The 24,700-nt window shown below is 38.1% G+C and overlaps 1 protein-coding gene across 3 annotated transcripts in view; it reads right to left on the bottom strand.

The window, feature by feature from the left end:
* Positions 1-20,852, bottom strand: part of MICU1 (mitochondrial calcium uptake 1) — a 253,080-nt gene extending 232,228 nt beyond the window's left edge. For 2 of the 3 annotated variants that reach the window (XM_080822562.1, XM_080822560.1), the window contains exon 1: positions 20,727-20,852. The gene's annotated coding sequence lies outside the window, so the exon portion shown is untranslated. The remainder of the gene's footprint in view (positions 1-20,726) is intronic. The other variant, XM_080822561.1, reaches the window with a different exon arrangement.
* Between the last annotated feature and the right edge of the window lie 3,848 nt (positions 20,853-24,700).

The raw sequence follows: 24,700 nt of genomic DNA, 5'->3' as shown, positions 1-24,700 counted from the left end.
AGCAGAGGAGCCTGATGCAGGGCTCGATCCCAGGACCCTGAGATCATGACCTGAGCCAAAGGCAGAGACTTAACCCACTGAGCCACCCAGGCACCCCAAATAAATGAAATTTTAAAAACAAAAACAACTCAATACAAAGCAACAGTAAGAAAAGCACTGTGGAACTGGCATAAAGACAGATACACAGCCCAATAGAATAGCGAGCCTAGAAATAAACCACTTATGTGATCAATTGATTTTCAGCAAGGGTGCCAAGTCCATTCAACATGGAAAGGACTTCTTTTCAACAAACAGTGCTGAGAAAACTGTATGTCCACATTTAAAAGAATGAAGGTGGACTCTTACTTTACACCATATATAAAAATTAATTCAAAATTGACCAGAAACCTAAACATAACAGCTAAACTAAAAAACTCTTAGAAGAAAATCATTATGTCATTGGATTTGGCAAGAAATTTCTTGAACACCAAAAGCACTGGAAACAAAAACAGAAACTGACTTCATCAAAAAAAAAAAAAAAAATTGTGCCTCAAAGAATAGCATCAAGAGAATGAAAAGACAAATGACAGGGAGAAAATATTTGCAAATTATGTATCTGGTAAGGGATTAATACCCAGAATATATCAAGAATTCCTGTAACTCAACAAAAAGAGAGCAATCCAATTTAAAAATGCACAAAGAACTTGAATATATGTTTCTCCAATTACATATACAAATGGCCAATAAGTGCATAAAAAGATGTTTAACATCATTAGTCATCATGGAAAGAAAAATCAAAACCATACTGGGGGGGGCGCCTGGGTGGCTCAGTGGGTTAAGCCTCTGCCTTCGGCTCGGGCTGTGATCTCAGGGTCCTGGTATCGAGCCCCACGTTGGGCTCTCTGCTCAGCGGGGAGCCTGCTTCTCCCTCTCTCTCTGTGCCTGCCTCTCTGCCTACTTGTGATCTCGCTCTGTGTCAAATAAATAAATAAATAAAATCTTTTTAAAAAATTTAAAAAAAAAAAAACAACAAACCATACTGGGATACCACTTCATACCTACTACAATGGCTTTTGTTAAAAGTGAAAATGCATTTTCAAGCTTTTAAGATTTCGAAGTTAGAACTCAATTAACCCACTGGCAAGACAACAATACATCACACAATGTTTATCATATGTAGTTCTAAGCTCTTAAATATTAATTTCCATAACAGCCTAAAAGAATTATTTGAACAAAGAGTTCAAGGCCACACAAAAAAAGAGAACTATCTTTAGCACCCTGGAACACAAATGTAGACTTACATAACACAACTACAGATTATTACTTTACAGAGCTTAAAGTTTAAGAAAATATTGTGTAGGATAAGAAAAAAATTTATCAGTAAAAACATTTTTTAAACCAGTACAGATAGAATATATTTTTTATCAACATCATCAACAATTTAATGGCCATACATGGAACACTTAACAACTGCATATTATACATTCTTTTCAAATACACATAAAAATTATAGAAATTGATCATATAAAACGGGAAGAAATGACAGCAGAGTTTTGCAATTGAAAGTCAAGAGACGGGGCGCCTGGGTGGCTCAGTGGGTTAAGCCTCTGCCTTTGGCTCTGGTCATGATCTCAGGGTCCTGGGATCGAGCCCCACATCGGGCTCTCTGCTCAGCAGGGAGCCTGCTCCCTCACTCCCCGCACTGCCTGACTTTCTGCCTACTTATGATCTCTGTCAAATAAATAAAATCTTTAAAAAAAAATGTCAACAGACAGGGGTGCCTGGGTGGGTCAGTGGGTTAAGCAGCTGCCTTGGGCTCAGGTCATGATCCCAGGGTTCTGTGATGGAGCCCCACAGTGGGCTCCATGCTCAGCGGGGAGCCTGCTTCTCTCTCTGCCTGCCACTCCTCCTGCTTGTGCCCTCTCTCTCTCTGACAAATAAATAAATAAAATCTTCTTTAAAAAAAAAGTCAAGAGGGAACCTGGGTGGCTCAGTGGGTTAAGGCCTCTGCTTTCGGCTCGGGTCATGATCCCAGGGTCCTGGGATCAAGTCCCGCATCAGGCTCTCTGCTCAGCGGGGAGTCTGCTTCCCCCCTCTCTCTGCCTGCCTCTCTGCCTACTTGTGATCTCTGTCTGTCAAATAAATAAATAAAATCTTTAAAAAAAAAAAAAGTCAAGAAACAGTGAGAGTGGGAAGTTACATATGAAAAAGATTAGTCAAATGTTGATAAATGGTGAAGGTGGGCAATGGTTACGTGGCGGTTTTGCATATGTACTGACAATTCATAATTTTGTTTATGTTTAAACATTTCATAATAAAAAGTATTTAAAACTTGACCATAAATAGAGGTTCTGGTTCAGGTTAAGATGAAGTCAGCACACTCCATCCTGCCTCCCACTGAATGCTACTAAAAGCCCTGGATGGAATAACTATCTGAGGACTCTGAAAAGAAATAATGTTAGCAGGCAGAAAGGAAAATGAAACTGAACTCAAGGCAGCACTGAAATGGCAGTGAGTTTCCCATTTTTTTCCTCTGGTCTGTCCATACCAAAATTCAAAGTGTGCCTGACACCAGATGTGTACACTGGATGCAGGCAGATCTCCAAGAAGAGCCATTTATTTCTGATTTGATGCGTGGGAAAAGGGCTTCCAAGAGTAAAAGAGAGTGGGAGAAATTCCCTGGATCTGTGTGTGTGTGCCTCTTCTCATTTTCTCCCATCCCAGAAACAAAGCACACCTGTAGTAGTGCAGAATAACTAGCAGCTAGGAAGGCATCTAAAATCAGGAAAAAGGGAAAAATTCTCTCTGACCAGGGGAACTCTCTCCAAGAGCACTGATGGATCTCTTTTGCTTATTTTTCTGTCCTCTGGTCACTAGGATCCAGGAGGCTGATATAGTCAAATTATGTGACAGAGTAGGGAAAGGAAAATTTCAGGATTAAGTCAAAAGAAGAGGGGTCCTTTGGAGCAAAGAAATGTTAGGAATATCACAGAGAAGGAAAGTTCAATAAAGTGAAAACATAAGGTTCAGGGTGATATCCTGAGCTCATATCCAAGGTGCACAGGTATGGATCCCACCATAAGCAGCAAAGCAAAGGATTTGTGAACTAAAATATGGGGCAGACCACCACCTCTAGCCACTGTGTGATACACGCAAGGGAAAAGTCTGGATAGTACTGCAAAATTATGAAAACTGAACTGACATTGGAACTACAACCCATAAAAGGTGCATCAAAATTTGCAGCCTAATTCTAAATAGGCCAACTGCCTGCTAAGGTTAAAAAAAAACAAACAAAAAAACACACACACCAGAAAAACAACCAACATTCTTCATGGGATTTAAATAAAATCTGTAGTGTCAAAACATGATATTCTCGAAGAATTCTCTGCCTGCACACCTGCTCTAAAAAACTACAAAAAGTTCTTCAGATGGGAAAAAACAAATACTGGAAGGAAACCTGGAAATTCAGGAACGAAGGAAGAGCAACAGAAACTGGCTTTTGTCATTTCTAAGAAGTTTACTGTCATTCTTATCTTTGTTCCTTTGTGGCTAATAGATGACATTTTTCCTGAATGTGTGTTACTTGATGTGTGCTACCATGGTGATGGGTTCTCCATTGTCTCGGGCCAACCATAATTTTCAGGAGAGACTATGTCTCTGGGTCTTGTGCATGGGGGCTTCTCAGTAGCCCTGTCTCTCCTCAGATACAGACTTCTGGTAATCTGGGCTCCTGACAGTTTTCTGCCCCTCCCTCAGGGATTGAGGATTTATTTTTCTTTTCTCCCCCTCTAGATTCAATGGACTGTCACCTGAGGTTACAGGGTTTGCTATCCTTCCCCACTGATTTAAGTCTTTTGTTATTTAGATCTGAAAGGAGCTTTTTGCTTTTCTCACCTGTGGTGGATGCTCCCCTACTATGGGCTAAATCCTTAGGGAGCACTTGTCTCCTGCCCTTTCGCCAATGTTACAGGTGAACCTCTGGATGAGATCTATTGAGAGGAGTCTGCAAGTGGGTGTAAACTCTTGTGTGTCTTATGGTTTCTAGAGATTCCATACTCTAGCACTACCTCAAACTTGATCTTTAGCAATGTATGAAAAATTCTAGCTGAATTTAGGTAATTACCCCAGAGAAATGAAACCATGTTCACACACAAAAAAACCTGTAAATTAATGTTCTTAGCAGCTCTATTCCTAAATAAATGAGCACATAAAAAGGTATTCAACATCATTAGCGATTAGCAAAATGCAAATTAAGACCACAATGAGATACCATTATATACCTATTTGGTTAAAAGAAAAATTGCTAACAACACTACATGCAGGAAGAATGTAAAACAAGTGAAAGTTTTCTACATTGCTGGTGGGAATGGAAAATGGTACTTCCACTCTGGAAAACAGTTTGACATTTTCTCGTAACATTTCACATGTATTTACCATATGAACCAAAAATTCTACTTGTAGGTATTTACCCTAGAGAAATGAAAACTTGTGCTCACATAAACCTGTATTTGAATTTTATATTTATTTTAATTGCCAAAATCTAGAAACAACTTGAGTATCTTTTATCAGCTGAATGGATAAACAAACTGTGGCATAACAATACAATGGAATGTAACTGCATTTAAAAAGGAATGAACTCTTGATACATGCAACAACTTGGATGAATCTCAAAGGCATTATACCGGAAGAAGCCAGTCTCAAAGATTATATACTGTAAGATTCCATGTATATACATTCTTAAAAAGAAAAAACTTATGGATAGAGAACTTATCAGTAAGCTGTCAAGAAACAGAGGTGGGGGTATGACTATAGAGAGACAGCATGAGGGCACCTGGGTGGCTCAGTTGGTTAAGCGACTGCCTTCCACTCAGGTCATGATCCCAGAATGCCTGGATGGAGTCCTGCATCGGGCTCCCAGCTCCATGGGGAGTCTGCTTCTCCCTCGGACCTTCTCCCCTCTCATTCTCTTTCACTCTCTCTCTCTCAAATAAACAAATAAAATATTAAAAAAAAAAAGAGAGAGAGAGACATCTTGAGTGGGTTGAGAACTTTTCTGTATCCTATTATGGTGGTAGTAAAATGAATCTATATTATTAAAATTCATATATTAAATTTCACAGAACTGTACACCAAGAGAAAAAAACTTAATTTTACTATATGATAAATTTTAAAGCAGTTTTAAAGATTTTATTTTTTAATTTATTTTGTGGGGGGTGAGAGAGCACATGTGCACTTGCGCAAGAGCTGGGAGGAGGGGCAGAGGGAGAGGAACATACTCCCTACTGAGCAGGACCACTCTATCCCAGGACCCTGAGATCACAACCTGAGTCTAAACCAACAGCTGGTTACCCAAGTGACTGTGTCACCCAGGTACTCCTTAAACCAGTTTTAAAAGCCAAGTTATATACTGTATGATTCCACTTGCATGACACTGTAAGAAAGGTAAAACATGGGGCGCCTGGGTGGCTCAGTGGGTTAAGCCTCTGCCTTCAGCTCGGGTCGTGATTCCAGGGTCCTGGGATCGAGCCCCACATCGGGCTCTCTGCTCAGTGGGAAGCCTGCTTCCCCCTCTCTCTGTCTGCCTCTCTGCCTACTTGTGATCTCTCCATCAAATAAATAAATAAAATCTTAAAAAAAAAAAAAAAGAAAGAAAGGTAAAACACTAACAACAGGAAACAGATCACTGGCTGCCAGGTTGGAAGTTAGGTTGGAAGTTGGCTAAAGAGGAACATAAAACAATTTCTGGGGGTGAAAGGAACTGCCCTATATTTTGATTATTGTGATAAATACATGACTATGTTTACTGAAACTTCCAAGTATACAAAAAAAGGGTAAATTTTATTATAAGTCAACTATACTTCAATAAATCTCAATATAGCTGTTTTTATAAAATACTTGTAGGACACAATATTTAAAAGAAAATACTTAGTGGGGTGTGTGGGTTGCTCAGTTGGTTAAGGGACCAACTCTTGATTTTGACTCAGGTCATGATCTCAGGGTCATGAGATCCAGCCCCGCGTGGGGCTTTGCACTCACCAGGGAGTCTTCTTGGGATTCTCTCCCTCACCCTCTTCCTTTGCCCATCCCCTTGCTCACATGCATACTCTCTCTCTAAACTAAATAAATCTTTTAAAAAGGTACTTAGGGTGCCTGGGTGGCTCAGTCAGTTAAGTGTCTGCCTTCGGCTCATATCATGATCCCAGCGTCCTGGAATTGAGTCCCACATCAGACTGTCTGCTTCTCCCTCTCCTTCTGACTGTCCCCCCGACTTGTGCTCTCTCTCCCACTCTCTCTCAAACAAAGAAATAAATTTTAAAAAATAAAATTAAAATAGAAGAAGAACAAAAATATAAAGTACCTAGGAATAAGTCTAATAAAAGATGTGCAAAAATTGATAGAGAAAATACTAGACATCATTGAAAGACCTCCTTAAAGGAGACCTAAATAAATGTAAAATCATGTTAATAAACTGAAAAACAAAATTTTGTAAAGATGGCAATTCTCCCCAAACTAAACTACACAGTCAATGCAATCCCAATGCAAATCTCAAAGGGATTTTAGTGGACCTTGACAAACTGACCCTAAAATGAATAAAGAAGTACAAAGGACCAAGAAAAACTAAGACATGCTGGTGGGTGGGCGGGGAGGGGAATGACACACCCAACTACAAGGCAGAAGAACCTACTCTAACATTAAAACTAATTACAAATATTAGTATCTAAGACAATGTGATATTGCCACAGAGGTACAAACAGAATAAAAGAAAAAAATTTAAAGCCTTAGGACTTCAAGCATGACAGAAGTACAATACCAAATAAGCAGGACAAGGAAGACTTCCCAATAAATGGGCCTGGAACATTGAGTATACATAGAGAAAGAATTAGATGAATTCACAATACCCAAGTTATCAGTTCTAAGTGGATTAAACACTCAGTATAAAAGGAAAAAATGTGAAGTTTCTAGCTGATGATGTAAGAGAACATCTCTATGACATTACAGTAGGGGAAAAAACTTAAAACAATACAAAAAAAAAGAAAAGACTGATAAGGCATATTAAAAGCAACCATAAAAACAACACACAAGGCATCATAAGGTACCATAAAAAAAAAGAATATAAAAGACAACATAAAAAAACACTATTAAGTCCAGAGAGGGACAAAACAGTTGGTACACATATAACCATCAAAGGACTAACAACCGAACTTTATTAATAGTTCCAAAAAAGAAAAAAAAAAAATTGAGGGACATCTGGCTGGCTCAGCCAAAAGAGCTTGTGACTCTTGATCTGGGGGTCATGAGTTCAAGCCCCACAATGAATATAGAGACTACTAAAAAATAAATAAACTTAGAAGAAAAAAAGATAGAGAATCACAAAATTAATTTTAGGAAAATTTGCATCCCTCCAAAAACACTTTACAAGTAACAAATGGTAAGTCTCACAAATGTAATGTTAGTAAGCAAATCATAAAGAATATATATAGTTAGATTTCAACTATACATGGCCCCTAAAAAGGCAAAACTAATAAGGTGTTTAGTGATACACATATATCGGGATTATCACCATAATCGTGGGTAGTGAACTGTCTCCTAAAGAGGGTTCTGATTAGGAAAAAGCAGATAGGTGACTTCTGGGTGATGGGAATGTTTTTTGGCTTGAGTGATGGTTACCTACATGGTTCACTCTTACAATTATTCTTTAAAGTATATATATGTTTCATATATCTATATGTAATATAGATAATATAAAATTATTTTTCAGTGACCATTCAAAAACCTGTTATTAGGTCAAGATAATCTAATCATACAAAAGCATAAACCTAAATGGTTTATTGAAACAATGTCCCTATTTGTAATCTGCTAATTAGCTAATTCATTCATTGCTAAATCTCTTTGCTTTGTCCATAAAGCTTTAACATGGGAATGTATCATAAAATTACCAGTTGACCAAGCCTAACTCTACAAAAGTCAAAAGACTGAAGAGCAAATTTTTTTAAATAAGGAAAATATAAAACTTTGATCAACAATATTGCATTATAAACACCACACAACACGGAGTTCGGATACTTTACAGGCTTCCCCATTAAATTAAAAGCTCTAAATCCTTCTGTGATATAGAAATGATATGTGAAGAACAAAGGAATCAGTATTTAATAACCATGTTACCTTGCATTTGCAGAGAACTCTATTTTATAAGTGCTTGCAATGAATATTCTCTCATCTGCACTATATTTGATTTTCAGATATGGAAAATGGGGTACCAGGATTAAAATGAACAATAATTCCATGTCAGAACTCCACTGTGGGTCCATGATATGTTACTCAGAGTCCCGTTCAACAGCAAAGAATTGATCAGTGCTACGGACCAATGTGTAAGAATAATATATATTTCTGCCAAAGAAAGTCTGTTTCTACATAAAAAACAATTTCAGTGGGATTTTTTTTTTAGTCTTCACAGCAACAGACATCTTTAAAGATATTCCTTTATAACAACATCTGTATTTATGTTCTCTCTAGAAATGAACCTGCCAGGCTGACAGCAATATCAGATATTTCACTGCATATTGTCCTGCATTTTTTACCTTTACTCAGATTTCTATTTCCCCAGGTACTTCGTTTTGTTTTTTTGTTTTTGTTTTTGTTTTTTTTAAGATTTTCCCTTGCTTACTTGAGATGTTATTTTCAACTTTAGGATTTAATTAAAGCAAAATCAGATTGTAAATTAAAGCTTTACTGAACATATAGGTAAGTTTGTATTGCTGCTGTGTATTTTGTTTTGTTCTCTTTTGTTTTTATAAGCTGAGGACCAGAGAGTTGTGTCAAGGTAATCTAGGTAACTCATTAATTCTAGATACTAGAACTTACTAACTTGACCTCTTACTGGCCATTAATTTGTCAGTCAGATTTGTGTTTGTTACACTTCCATAAAACAGGGATAATAACACTCACTGCAAATGACTGTAAGGAGGATTAAATGAGAAAAATGCTTGTATAAAGTTGAGTACAGTGTCTAACACAGTAAATTCTGAACAAATATTTGTTTGGAAGTTAATTAACAGGTGCTGCTGATGGTGGTAATTCAAATAAAAACTGTATTATGTAACATAAATTTCACTAAGACATCATATAAATACATTACACCTAAATACCTTCCTTTTAATGCGAACACTTAATTAAAATGCACAGTAAGACTCTAACCATAAACCTTGCTATTCTAATCAAGGAAATGAACAGAAAAAAGCAAGTATTAGAGAAACTGAAATCTTCGTACACCATTGATGGGAATGTAAAATGGTGCGGCTGCTATGGAAAACAGTACGGCAGGTCCTCAAAAACTTAAACACAGAATTACCATATGATCCAGCAATTCTACTTTGGAGAATATATCCAAAGGAACTGAAAGCCAGAGACTTTGAGCAGCTATTTGTACACCCATACTCATAGCAGCATTATTCACAATAACCAAAAAGTGCCCTTCAACAGATGAATGGATAAACAAAAAATGGTTGATACATACAATGGAATATTATTCAGTCATTAAAAGGTGGGAAATTCTGACAAACTATACAACATGGATGAATCTTAAGAACACTATGCTAAATTTAAAAAGTCAGTTTCAACAAAATAAACACTGTATGATTCCACTTACATGAGGTACCTAGAGTAGTCAAAATCATAGAGGCAGAAAGCAGAATCATGGTTACCAGGGGCTGGGGCAAAGTGGTGATAGACAGTTACTACTTAATAGATGTATTTAATATATGTTTGCAAGTTCTGGAGATGGATGTTGGTGATGGTATCAGAAGAATCTGAATGTACTTAATACCACCAAATTATACAATTAAACATCGTTAACATGGTTAATTTCATATTGTGTGTGTTCTACCACAATAAAAACAATTTTTTAAAAAAGGAAGGAAATTCTGATACATCCTACAAAAGGGATCAATCTTTAAAGACATTATGTTAAGTGAAATAAGCCAGTCACCAAAAAAAAAAAACAAATAATGTAAGATTCAATTTACATGAGGAACCTACAGTAGTAAAATTCATAGAAATGGAAAGTAGATTGAAGATGCCAGCGATCGGGGAGAAAAATAAAAGGAGAGTTATCATCTCCTGGGTAAAGTGCTCTGTATGGGAAGAAGAAAAAGGTCTGGAAATGACTGGTGGTCACTGCTGCACAACAATGCATATATACTTAATGCCTCCCAACAGTACACCTAAAGATGATTAAAATGGTACATTTTTCAAAACTGTTACAAAATACACATAAAATTAACCCATTTTATCGGGGCACCTGAGTGGCTCAGTGGGTTAAGCCTCTGCCTTCGGCTCAGGTCATGGTCTCAGGGTCCTGGGATCGAGCCCCACATCGGGCTCTCTGCTCAGCGGGGAGCCTGCTTCTCCCTCTTTCTCTGCCTGCTGCTCTGCCTACTTGTGATTCTATCTCTCTGTCAAATAAATAAAATAAAATCTTTAAAAAAAAAAATTAACCATTTTATCAACTTTTTAGTATACAATTTAACTACTTTAAGTATATCCACCACATCATGCAATCACAACACAACCCTAATTTTCAGAGAACAGGGCAACTATATTACATCATTTCTCAAATTCTGGATTTATCTAGTTGCTTCCTCCTACTATGGTTTAAATGTTTCTCCAGTCCCTTTATTTCCTATATTCTCAAATTACATCTAAAAGCATGATTAGAGGGGCACCTGGGTAGTTCAGTCAATTAAGAGTCTGACTCCTGGTTTCAGCTCAGGTCGTGATCTCAGGGTCATGAGACTGAGCCCTGTGTAGAGCTCTGTACTCAGCACAGAGTCTGCTGGAGATTTTCTCTCTCCCTCTCCCTCTGCAACTCTACCCACTTGCTCCCTTGCTCTCTCAAGAATAAATCTTTTAAAAAAATAAAAGCATAACTAATGTCAAATTAAGTACTTTCAGCAAGAATTCTTCATAGGTTATTTTGTATATTTATGAACTTTGGCATAAATTTTCTCCCCCAATGTCTAATTTGCCACTAATACTATCTAGCATATCTTTCATCTCAGAAAATTTATAGTTCCCATCTCTGAAAGTTTCATTTTGGTCTTTTTCTTTTTTTACTTAACTAATAAATTTTATTTTTTAAAAAAGATTTTATTTATTTGAGAGAGAGAGATCATGAACACGGGGAGAGATGCAGGGCTCAATCCCAGGATCCTGGGATCATGACCCGAGCCAAAGCCAGACGCTTAATCAAATGAGCCACCCAGGCACCCCAATAAAAATTTTAGCATTTTTAGGTTCACAGCAAAATTGAGTGGAAGGTATAAGGAGTTTCCCACTTACTGTCTATCCCTGCACATGCACAACCACCCCCACTTCGTTTTGGTCTTTTTCTCATTTTCCATGTTTCTATTTAACATATTCAATTTTTCCAGGGGCACCTAGGTGGTTCAGTTAGTTAAGTGTCTGACTCTTAATTTTAGCTCAGGTTATGATCTAATAAGGTCCTAAGATCAAGCCCCAAGTAAGGCCCTGCGGTGAGCGGCAAGCCTGCTTGAGATTCTCTCTCTCTCCCTCTGTCCCTCCCCCTACCCCTGCTTGTACACTCTCTCGGGGGGGAAAAAAAAAGTTTTTTTCAATCTTTCTTCTAGTTTCTTAAGCATATGAAATACAATTATAAAAACTGTTTTAATATCCCTCTCTACTAATTCTATCACCTGTCACTTGTTTGGTTTTGACTTTTTTTTTTTAATCATAGGTCAGTCATATTTTCCTGCTCCTTTGCATGCCTAGTATTTCTGATTGCAAGCCAGACACTGTGAATTCTACCTTGCTGGGTGTTGGTTATTTTTGTATTCCTATATATATTCTTGAGCTTAGTTCTAGGACATAATTAAGTTTCTTGGAAACAGTTTGACCCTTTCAGGTCTTGCTTTTAAGCTTTCTAGGTTGGACTGGAACACCTAGTTTTATCCCACTACTAAGACAAAACCCTCCTGAGTAGTCTAACATGATGACCTGTTAAGACATTTTCCACTCAGGCTGGTGGGAAAAAACACTATTTCTGCCTTTGCAAAAACTCTGAGAACTGTTCTATGTTTTTTTCAGGTGGTTCTTTTCCTAACTTCAGTAGTTTCCTCCCATGTATGCACTGATCAGTTCTCAGCTGAGTACTTGAGTGGAAGATTCCTTTTATCTTTCTCATCTCCAGTATTCTGCCCCACAAACTCCACCTGCCTTGACCTCCCCTAGACTGACTCAATTCAAGAAGACCACTGTGCCCTTTGCATGGAATCTCCCTCCCTGCTCTACAGCTGGGAAATTTTCCAGGCAGCAAAACAAAGCAATCACAGAGCTTACCTCATTTGTTTCCCATCTCTCAGGGATCATTTTCCTTTGCTGTACAATGTCCAAAATCTAGGAAACCACTGTTTTGTGTCTTTTGTCTGCCTTTTAAGCTGTTTCAGGCAGGAGGGTAAATACAGTACCTGTTATTCCTTCTTCACCAGAAATGGCTATTAAAACCAATTTTTCTGTCCCTTTTATTCTTATGTCTTTGTGAATTATTTTTAAGCAACTCTCAAACATTCTATCATTTCACTGCTATATATTTTAGTATGTCTCCAAAAATATGGACTTTTCCTTCCACATAATCATGTCACTTTTACACTTAACAAATTTCACTTTAATTCTTTGGTATGTTCTAATACCCAGTCTCTATTCCAATTTCTCCAACTTCCTCAAAAAGTAGTTTTCTTTTAAACATCTGGTTGTTCAAAACTCTAATGCTAGCATTTAATGAACACTACTCTGTGAGGGGTACTATGTTAAATGCCTAATATCTATTATCTTATTTAATCCTCTATAACCCTTGTAGTAAATATTATTACTCCTATTTCACCAAGGATACCACAGCTCAATGCTTTTAAGAAATCTGCCTACAGTCAAAGCCAACAGATGACAGAGGAAAGCTTCTCTGGTCCCAAAGCCATTGTTCTTAACCATTATGATTCACTGCCATCTCGGGAATTATTAGGATAGAAAGTCAGATGTTATCAATGCTGAAGTTAAAGATCAAATTCTGAAATTACTTAATTTAAATGCTATCACAGATCCAAGACCAGAAAAAATGAGTAATGCTGCTTTATTTGAAGTGTACTATAATAAAATTCACTTGATAATTTTTTAAAAATACAACTTTCAAATCTAAAAGCAAGTTTAATTTGAACAAAGAATATGACTGAAATGAATATTAACTATCATCTGAAACTAGAGAATGTAGGTTCAAGTGTATGTTCTACAACAGCTCTGTCAAACAGAATGTGTTGCAATGATAGAAATGTTTTATATCTACTGTTCAATACAGTAAGCACTAGCCACATGTGGCTACTGACTGTCTGAAATGTGTCTACTGAAACCGATAAAGTGATTTTTCAACTTGAGTCTTAATTAGCATAAATCTTAAGTTGTAATTATCAATTCATCTGTCTATCTCTACCACTAGACTCTGTGCTCCTTAATGAATGGGATGTTTGTCCTGTCTCTCTCTCCAGTGCCTTGGTATGTATTAGAAAAACACATTTACTGATGTGTGGTAGAATGTGTGGATGGAATTTACTAGATGTGTCCAAGTCAGTTTTCTAAATGCATCAGGCTGATACAGGTTACAATGTACAGACTTAATCTATTGGATTATATCTATTCTGATTTTAAAGCAGATGAAATATCTTACTCATATATTCACCAAACATGTTCTGAACTTAAATAGACTACAGGTACTTCATTGCATGTTCAGGATATTTTGATGAATAAGACTTGTTTGTGGCATCAAGAATCACTCTACCTCATAGAAAATAAATGCAACTGTTTCAGAAAATAAGAATATTTTTAAAAGGTAAAAAATTATTATGGGAACCACCAAAAAAATAACCACTTGAAGGTAGAGGAAAGTTTTACAAATTGAAGAACAACTCAATCTAGTTTAAAGATGAACAGCAGCTCACCAGCTGAAAGATGGCAGGATGCTATTGAAGCATTCCAAACACAACAAACAGCCTATGCAAAGGCAAAAACACCCACAAAAAGGCATGGCTTGTTGGGAGAAGCTAAAAGTAGTTCACTGTGACTAGAACATGAAGGAAGCCATGGTAGAGTCATAAGAGCTAAACTAGAAAGATACACAGATGGTCCACCAATTATGATGGTGTGACTTGGGATTTTTCAACATTACAATGGTGTGAAAGTGATACACATTCAGCGGAAATCATACTTCTAATTTTGAATTGTGACCTTTTCCCCCGCTAATGATACACAATACAATACTTTCTCCTAATGCTAGGCAGTGGCAGCAACAGCAGCTCCCAGTCAGCCATGTGATCATGAGGATAAACAACCAGCACTTAGAACCAGAACCATTCTCTCACTTTCAGGATTCAGTAAGTTACATAAGATATTCAGCACTTCATTATAAACCAGGCTTTGTGTTAGATGGTTTTGCCCAGTGTATGCTAAAGTAAGTGTTCCGAGCATGTTTAAGGTAGGCTAGGCTAAGCTACGATGTTCAGTAGGTTAGGCGTATTAAATACATTTTTCACTTGTGGTTTTTTCAATTTACAATGGCCTTATCAAACATATACCTATTATAAGTCAAGGAAGATCTGTATTAAAGCAAATTCTAATGCTCTTTATGTGCCATGTTATAGAATGCTCACTTAATCCTAACAGGACAGTAAAATACTGATGTTTATTTTTTTAAAAAAGGAAAAAAAAATGGCGGGCAGATTTAATTCCATTACTCAAGGAACAAACTTCAAAAAGCAAAGCAAAATTACAAGCAGTGCTTATAAGAGATACCAAGTAACTATTCAACTCTGACCAAGCAAGGTATTAGGATAGGCCCTTTAAGATTTGTTGGGTGTTTTTTTTTTTTAGGATTTTATTTATTTATTTGACAGAGAGACACAGCGAGAGAGGGAACATAGGCAGGGGGAGTGGGAGAGGAAGAAGCAGACTTCCCACCAAGCAGACCCTGATGCCGGGCTCATTCCCAGGACCTTGGGATCATGACTTGAGCCAAAGGCAGACGCTTAACAACTGAGCCATGCAGGCACCCCAGCACTTAGTTTTAAATGACCAACATTAAACCACCTTGAAGAGAAATGTAAACATTTGTAAATATTTGTATACCTAACATTAATTATGGGAATATACTTCTCCAAAACTACACTAAAGTTTCAATGTTCTCATAATCAGTAAAACCTACCTTGAACTTATTATTAGCCTAGGAAATGTTTACAATTTGCAAAAAACTAATTCTTAGTTGTGGAGGGAAAGAAGATTAATCCATTTCTATCTATTTATTTTCTCAGGGCTAAAGAGGGCTAAAATAGAGCGAAATACAACTAAAATGGGCTAAAACACCTCTCCTCCCAATATAGCAATTACCAACTCCCCAATGCCAGATCATTAACTATATTTAATGTCTATCATTTTTCACAGTTATTCAATTTCACAGTTGCTTTTTTTGTTTTTTCAAGTAACATTCCAAACTGCTATCTATCTCTTCTACCTGCAGGTGCCTGATGTAACACGTTCTTAAAGCATTACTTCACAGAAGTATCTCCCTGAACTTATCTTTAAAAATAAAAACAAATCCATTTTTATTATTTCTGCCTACTACCACAAGTCATCATAAATTCTGATCTGAACACCCAAGGTACTCAAAACCTAACTCCCCTTGTATAGTCAAGGAATGTGAGACCTTCTACTTAATATTAAACTTTCCGGAGCATTTGTGCAAAATCTCTCAATACATTTCTCCAGGCTTGGGCCTTGGTCACACTTGGGCCAGGCAATCTTCAAATACTTGGGCAGTCCACCAATAATTAAGTAGTTTAAACAAAGTTTTCTAGTTAATTGCTATATGTGCAACATGGTATTAAAAATCTGCTAAAACTGTGGCTTAGTTAAGTGACCGACTCTTTTTTTTAAAAAAGATTTATTTATTTATTTATTTATTTGACAGAGAGAGAGAGAGAGAGAGAGATCGATCACAAGCAGGCAGAGAGGCAGGCAGAGAGAGAGAGGAGGAAGCAGGCTCCCTGCCAAGCAGAGAGCCCAATGCAGGACTCAATCCCAGGACCCTGAGATCATGACCTGTGCAGAAGGCAGAGGCTTAACCCACTGAGCCACCCAGGGGCCCAAGTGACCGACTCTTGATCTCAACTCGGGTCTTGATCTCAGGATTTTGAGTTAAATCCTACACTGGGCTCCATGCTGGGGGTGTGAAGCCTGCTTAAAAAACAAAAACAAAAACAAAAATACAACCCTGCTTAAAAAAAAACAAAATCTGAAGAAAGAACAATCTGATTAATTCATTAACATCTATATATACATTTAAATTCCTGGGGCTAAACATTCTGAAACTGGGGAGATAAAATCTTTTTAGACACTATTTCTTGTTGTTATTATTATTAACAATTACATTCAGTAAGAACCTACTGTATCCTAGGCACTTGGCATACATTAAGTTACTCCTCACAAGACCCCTATGAGATAAGTATTATTATTTCTATTTAGCAGATAGAATAAACTCAAATTCTGAGAGATTAAATAACTTGCTCAACATCAAGAAGTGATGGAACTGAGTTTGAGAATATAAATCTGTCTAAACTAAATATAAATCTGTTTGTGTTAGCAATTAAGTTCAAATGTCCACGGAATTGAACTAACATTTCTTTTAAACAAAATCAAGGCAGTGGAGTAAACAATGTTACTTCAATTATATTTTCTCTTAAAATGTAATGAACCATCAGAATAATCCATAAAGATACAAAGCAGGCATTAATGTCAACTATAGTTTTGAAGTTAATACTCAGTGACATCAAGTTGTGACAATTATCGTGATTTATTTTTCATAAAATGCTCAAAATGAAGTGGTTTCTATACGAACAGATTTTTAAATACATAATAATTAAAAGAATCAAGCATTCAACCATAGTAACTATGTATACTTAAATTACTCAGAACATTTTTATTTACTATTTATAAACTGCAATTTGTTAATCAAGTTTACCCACAGTAATAAAAATATTTATCAATAAATGATTTTAACAAACGGGCTAAATACACAATATATTTAGAGTTAAAAAAGCCAAATACTCCAGAGCACAGGTACTAAACATATAACAAATACATGCTACTTGAAGAGTTTAAATTTCCAAGTTCCATTAGTTAATAGACATTTTTAAAAATAGACATTAAAAAAAATAACACTCAAACTGCAAAATGCAATTAATTTATATTGGGAAAGGAAAGCAAGTTCTCTAAACTAAAAAAATACACGTAAAATTATTTCAGTGAACGTACGTTGTTTTTGTCTGTCCAGCAACCTTTCTCTCCTCTCCAGGAAATGGCACCTCAGTTTTCATAAAGAGGAACCATACTTTAGTTGCCTAATTTTTTATTTTTTAAGTAAACTCTATACCCAACATGGGCTCAAACTCACAACCACAATGAGAGGGGGATGCTTTACGGACTGAGCCTGCCAAGCACCCCGATATTGCTTACTCTTAATTCATATGGTTTAAAACTGTACAGAAAAAAAAAAAACCAAAACTGTATGTCCCTATCACACCATGGTCAGAACAAGAGCCAATCCTAACCACACAAAGCATTCCGTCACATAAGAGACTGCTTCTAGGATGGGCAATGACAACAGTCAGGTTAATGAAATTCCTGTAAATCAAAGAGAAAGGAAGTTCTCTCTCTTTTGGAGTTTCTAAGGTTGTAGGATGTAAGTCTGGTGTTATTAGTATCATCTCTCCCAAGGAGTTTTACTTCAGACTCTACTTTTCCATACTGATTCCCAAATATCCAAAGGGGACTAGTGGTTACCTGCTGGTAGGGGAAAAGATAAACTAGGATTTTGACTTTCAGTGTTATATTTTCCATAATGTTTCCATTTTTCAAAAACAGGCACAAACACTTTTATAATAGGAAATATATTTAAAAATACTGCCCCCTGTGTTTTCTTCTTAAATATGCTCAGATACCAGTATTTAATGTCTTAAAAGCATTAACAATTTTATCATAATTTTCAAAGTGTAGAGAAAATCTATCTTAAAAGAATAGATTTTTCAGTTGGCACAAAACCAAGCTATTTTTGTTTTGAGTGTGTGGTGGGGGGGCCGGGGGAGGGTAGCTGCAAGTCAAACTTTAAAAAAAAAATTGGTTCTCTTAAAAAAATGGTTCTTGGGGCACCTGGGTGGCTCAGTGGGTTAAAGCCTCTGCCTTCGGCTCAGGTCATGATCCCAGGGTTCTGGAATGGAGCCCCACGTGGGGCTCTCTGCTCAGTGGGGAGCCTGCCTCCTTTCCTCTCTCTCTCTGCCTGCCTCTCTGCCTACTTGTGATCTCTGTCAAATAAATAAATAAAATCTTAAAAAAAAAAATGGTTCTTGGGGCACCTGGGTGGCTCAGTGGGTTAAAGCCTCTGCCTTCGGCTTGGGTCGTGGTCCCAGGGTCTTACAGTGGAGCCTGCATCAGGCTCTCTTCTCAGCGGGGAGCCTGCTTCTCTTCCTCTCTCTCTCTCTGCCTGCCTCTCTGCCTACTTGCTATTTCTGTCTGTCAAATAAATAAATAAAATCTTCAAAAAAAAAATTCTCTTTTTAAAAGGAATATATTAAACAATTCTATATGGGAAGAAATTGGTTAACATCCAGCAAGTGTTACAGCCACTATAAAAATTACTCACTAAAACTAAAGATTAAAAGTGACCAAATTAGGAGGAGGGGTCTGGGTGGCTCAGTCAGTTAGGCTCCTGACTCTCAAGCTCAGCTTAGGCCTTGATCTCAGGGTCACGAGTTCAAGCCCTGAGCCGCGCTCCACGCTGATTAGGGAGCCTACAGAAGGAAGGAAGGAAGGAAGGAGACCAAATTAGGCTTAATAACTTTATCAACTACTTTAGTCCTATAATTCTAAATAATATAAAACCTGAAAGGTCAGTGAAATCTTTTAGTTTTAATTATTTTACATAATATTGCACTATGGGAGAAGTTACGTACCATTGTTTCTTCTGAAATATAGGAAAGTCAATCTCTGGGAATGTAAAAGGTCTACTGAATATAGTAAACAGTCTATAAATTATAAAGGAAAATAGCAATACATGCTTTTGTTCTCTTGCTTTTGTTAGCTTCTATCACTCTTACCCTTTCTCCCCAAGCTCAGAACCCACTCCTGAATCTTCTCTTTTTGTTAGTATTACTCTGTTTTATAATCTTCAGTAAGGACACTTAAAAGACGCCAATGACACTTTCTTGACATAATTAGATGGCCAGAGTGATGTCCTTTTGTTTTCTTCAAAATTTTAATTAAATTCTAATTAGTTAACATATTGTATTGGTTTCAGGAGTAGAATTCAGATTTACCACTTGCATACAACACCCAGTCCTCATCATTACAAGTAGCCCATCTAGGCCATTCCCCACCCACCTCCCCAACTGCTCAGTTGGTTCTTTAAGAGCAAGAGTGAAGTTCTTAAGTCGAAGAGATAATCACCTATCAAGGGTGAGTACAGAGAACAGCTGGAGGCCAGAGGCATCTTCTTACAAACAGGTGGCAAGTTCTAAAAAGTTCTTAAGATAAGGTGATACTCAACCAGCTCATTACTTTGTCCAACACCACAAAGACAGCATGTTCGTCATCCTGGGGATTACTTATGTCTCAAGATGCAGATGTTTTATTAATTGGTCATATGGTTTAACTTAACTCTAAACCTTAACCCTCCCACATCTATCAAACCCCAAATTGATTCACTTTGTCTGCAAACTCTTTTCTTCTACTGCTAGGTCACTTGCACACATGACTCAAGGAATGCTTTAACATGAACAAAGGTATATCCAAACCAGTTTAGAAACTGAAATAAACACGTTTATAAAAGTAACAAAGAAAATAGATCTTTCCAGATACAACAGGGAGAATACTTTACGCTAGTCCCTTAGCCACAAAACGGATATTCTGCTTATGTTTATAAATACCTACTCTTCAGGCACATGAAAGGGAAGAAAAAGAAATAAACCCTAAGACTGCAGAGACAGCAACTTAAGAACAGCCCGTTTTAAACTCTTAACATTCACACAGAGCAACACTCGGCTCATTCTCAAACATCCTACGGTGGGCCAGGATGGTATGGTGAAGGAAACTTGAGCGAGACTGAGAACGAGAAGACACTGGAAAAGATAAAAACTGAACTGTCCAAGAAGGCCGCACTTTGTTTTGCTCCTTCGGTCCCCACTGAATTTCTACTTCTTTTTTTTTTCGATTTAATCATTAACATTTCTACCCATCAGAGATCTAAGTGTAAACTCCGATCACCCACTTCCATCCACATCCACAAATCCCAGCGGAACCAGTTCAGTCCACCCGTGCGCCTTCTGGTTGCCCGCGAAGCGAGAGACGACGGTGCCCAAGTGAACCCTGCGGTTGGGAGCTTGGCACTGAGATCTCCCGGGACAGCGAAAAGGGACGAGGTGAGGTGAAGGAAAGCGGAGGACGGGAAGCAGACACGACTAAGGACTCTTCTCAGGCCCCTGAGCTGAACGTACGAGCTATGCCTCCAGACCCGAGAAGTCGCCGGAGCCCAGAGCCGGCAAACGGTCGGCGCGAGAGATCAGATCCCTTAAGCTGCTTCGCCCTGACTTCCCTTTCGCCTTCCCTAAATGGCCGTACCTTCACACCCTTCAGAGACCAAGACTGACCTGTCCGCAGCAGGGCTGCCAACGCTCTCGGGTCAAAGCCGCCCGCCTCTGACAATCATAGAGAAGAAAAACCGGCAGAGAAAAACCTCCACCTCCACCGCCCACCCTCACGTGACTCTCCAGGCCGCTGGGCCTGTTGGGATAGTGGCGAAATACGTGTGGGAGGGGCACGGAGAACCCGCCCCGGCCTCGGGCCCCGCCCCGGCCCCGGGCCCCGCCCCGGCCTCGGGCCCCGCCCCGGCCTCGGGCCCCGCCCCGGCCTCGGGCCCCGCCCCGGCCTCGGGCCCCGCCCCGGCCTCGGGCCCCGCCCCGGCCTCGGGCCCCGCCCCGGCCTCGGGCCCCGCCCCGGCCTCGGGCCCCGCCTCCTCAATGTTAAGGCGGGAAAGCGGGAGAGCTCCCAGAAGCTCTCTGCCTTTCTCTCTGCTCCTCTGCTTCCAATACACATCAGTGTACACAAAAAGTTTGTTAAATTGAATTTTTTGTGCCTGCTGCGACCTTATTGTACCCCTTTACTTGTTGACTAAACATAAAGGAATCAGTGAAAAGAAAACGACCACAGTGAGTTGGGAATTGTTCCTTTTGAACTGTATTTAGGTTTAGGTTTCTAGTAAAATTTCTGTTTCCTGACCTTGAAGTTTCTTTGCATTTAGAAACCTCCCCACTTCCTCTACTCTGTGGGTTTTTCAGCTGTTTTCTTTGCAAAGTAAAACTGTGGGAGAGTTTAGCCCCTAAGCTACTAATAACGTGTTTTTCTCCAAAGTTGTTGCTGTCAGAAGTGGAGATGGAAACGGATGGTCTCTCTTGCTATAGAAATAGAATAAAAATATTTTGATTATGATACCAGAGGGCTTTCAAATAAAAAATTCCTCTTCAGGAGTTTCCTTAGCAGAGCTGTGAAAAAGGTTACAACCATAGAAACGAAAGGCGGCAGACAACTATCACTGGGTTGAATTGTGAAGTTAAGTTTAACTATTTTCTCCATTTCTTCTCAGAGAACCCTCCGTCCCCACTAACCTAAGAAAAAATCATTGTGTTCATGCCACTGTGCTAGCACTTTACTCACAACCCAGTGTTTATTTACAAATACCCTGTGGGATGGATAGTTTGTATTCAATTGCAGGTGGGAAAGTTGGCTAAGACTCTAGGCAATGCAGTAAATTCTGCAACTGGGACACAGTTCTGATCTGAAGGACACCAAAGTCTGAACTGGTAACAGTATTCTTACCTGTTGTCCTCTGGATCTACCTGTCACGGGGGTTTTAGAGATCTTTGCTTATTTGCTTCTCAACCATCAAAATAACCTTTTATGTTTCTCTCTCCATTTAGAGCCTGCTCACTGTTAAATGAAAAATCTGATAAAGAAATGCTTCCTGAACACCAGCGCCTCAGTTGGTTAAGCATGGGCCTTGGGTTCAGGTCATGATCCTAGGGTTCTGGGATCAAGCCCTGCTTTGGGCTTCCTGTTCAGTGGGGAGTCTGCTTCTCCCTCTCTCTCTGCTCCTCTCCTCTGCTAGTACTCTCTCTCTCTCTCTCAAATAAATAAATAAAATCTTAAATAAAGTAGTGAAGGAAGGAAGGAAGAGAAAGAAATCCTTCCCCATTTATTAGTAGGCACTTATCGTGGTATCCTTCCCAGGCAACATGTCTGTTAACTCTCATAATGGAAATTTCAAGTTGTGTTACAGATTACTATGGAACATCCTGAAGGTCCCATAGAATTTTAAGTAGTAGCTAAGTCAACCATTTCTCAGAACAAGGAAAAAAGGAAGTTAAATCATCATTACATAAATGTTGAACAAAAATCCATTAATAAGAGTTGGTGTGATTTAATCTACTTTTAGGCAATATTTATCTATGTAAAACTGAATGTAGAAACATAAATCACTGGTTCTCAAACTTTTTGGTCTTTATAGAACCCTTACTTTCCTATAAATTATTGAGGATCCCAAGCAACTGTTGTTTATGTGTATTATACAAATCAATACTTACATGTTAGAAATTAAAATTTAACATATTAGAAATTAGAATTAATATTTAGTCATTACAAATAATAAACCCATTATATGCTGATATAAATAACATTTTTATGAATAATAATAACTACATTTTCCAAAAAACATAGAAGAGAAGCATGGTTTTACATTCCTGCAAATTTTTTAATGTCCAGGTTATAGAAGAAAGCTAATTTTCATATCTTTTCTTCATTGATTTTTCTTTTTAAGATTTTGAGAGAGAGAGGGGCACCTGGGTGGCTCAGTGGGTTAGGCCTCTGCCTTCAGCTCAGGTCATGGTCTCAGGATCCTAGGATCGAGCCCCGCATCAGGCTCTCTGCTCAGCAGGGAGCCTGCTTCCTGCTCTCTCTCTCTGCCTGCCTCTCTGCCTACTTGTGATCCCTCTCTCTGTCAAATAAATAAATAAAATCTTTAAAAAATTAAAAAAAAAAAAAGATTTCGAGAGAGAGAGATGGAGATAGCAAGAGAGTGCACAGGGTGGGATGAGAGAGAAAGCAGACTCCCTACCAAACAGAGAGCCCGATGTGGGGCTTGATCCAGGACTCTGGGATCATGACCTGAGCTGAAGGCAGCCATTTAACCGACTGAGCCACCCAAGCACCCCTAATCTGTTTCAGTACACATATCATGTAGCCTCTGGAAAACTCCACTGTACACTCAAAAAATGAGAGTGATAAAGGCAAATAACAGCTTAATATTACTAGGAAAAAAAGTCTTGACCTTATGGATCACCAGAAAGGGTTTTAGAAACCTCAGGACTCCTTGGACCATGCTTTGAGAACCACTGTGTCATACCATACAAACATTAGCTACTATTTTCTTTTTGTCTAGCCATATTGGCAACAAGTAGAACATTTAGTGAAAAGAGAAACAAAACAGAGAAATTTATAGACTAGCTCAATCATAAATGTGAGCATTCTTTCTTCATTTTCCAGAAGCATAGAGTAAATTAGAATTCAAGGTTATAATTGAACACAGCCACTTCTGCATTAGAAATCAGTCCACCGATCCAATATTGTCTTTCAGCCTGCTGTGCAAAGTAGTTTCTCTCACATGAATATAGAATATCCCTAATGTGGGTCTGTATTCCATGCACAAACTAGATATTAAGACTAATAAAATTTGAAGTCAAAATTCTTTTCATAAGTATATATCAAATGTCTACTATATCCGGGACTCATAATAGGTGCTGGGCTTACAAAAATTTGTAAGCACAGTTCCTGCCCTTGGGCAGCTTATTCATATAATGAGACTTACATCCTGGTATAAATGTATTTTTTTGCCATGTCCAATAGTTCCCAAATCAGCTTAATGATCAAATGTCTCAGAATTATCTGGAGAGATTTTTAAAATACAGATTCCTGGATCATGAGATCATACTGAAGTGGACCAGGGTGGGGCTCAGGAATTTTTATTTATTTATTTATTTATTTATTTTTAAGATTTTATTTATTTATTTGACAGAGAGACTGAGATCGCAAGTAGGCAGAGAGGCAGGCAGAGAGAGAGAGAAGCAGGCTCCGCACTGAGTGGGGAGCCTGATACAGGACTCGATCCCAAGACCCTGAGACCATGACCTGAGCTGAACGCAGAGGCATAACCCACTGAACCACCCAGGTGCCCCAGGAATTTGGATTTTTAAAAAGTGACCAAGGTGGTTCCCATGCAATGAGAAATACATGCATCAAACAAATGAATTTGGTCTTCGCCCCTAGTGCTATCACACATAAAATACGATCTCTATTTCATCATCAATATTTCGAAAGTATGTCATTGTTGAAAGATCTGTGTTATCAAGACAGTACATATTTAATTTCAGTTAAAATAGAAGTTGATGTACTTATTTCAAACATTTTATAGTTCATTTGCCTTTATCACATAAAAATAATAATGTGAGATATTACCACAGCACCTTTCCACACATCACACCACTGTAAAAAGCAAAACATCTTTTGCAACAAG

This window comes from Martes martes, assembly GCF_963455335.1.
Source record: "Martes martes genome assembly, chromosome: 14".
Lineage (NCBI taxonomy): Eukaryota > Metazoa > Chordata > Mammalia > Carnivora > Mustelidae > Martes > Martes martes.
Note: the sequence above shows the minus strand (reverse complement) of the source record. Positions and strands in the feature narration are given on the sequence as shown.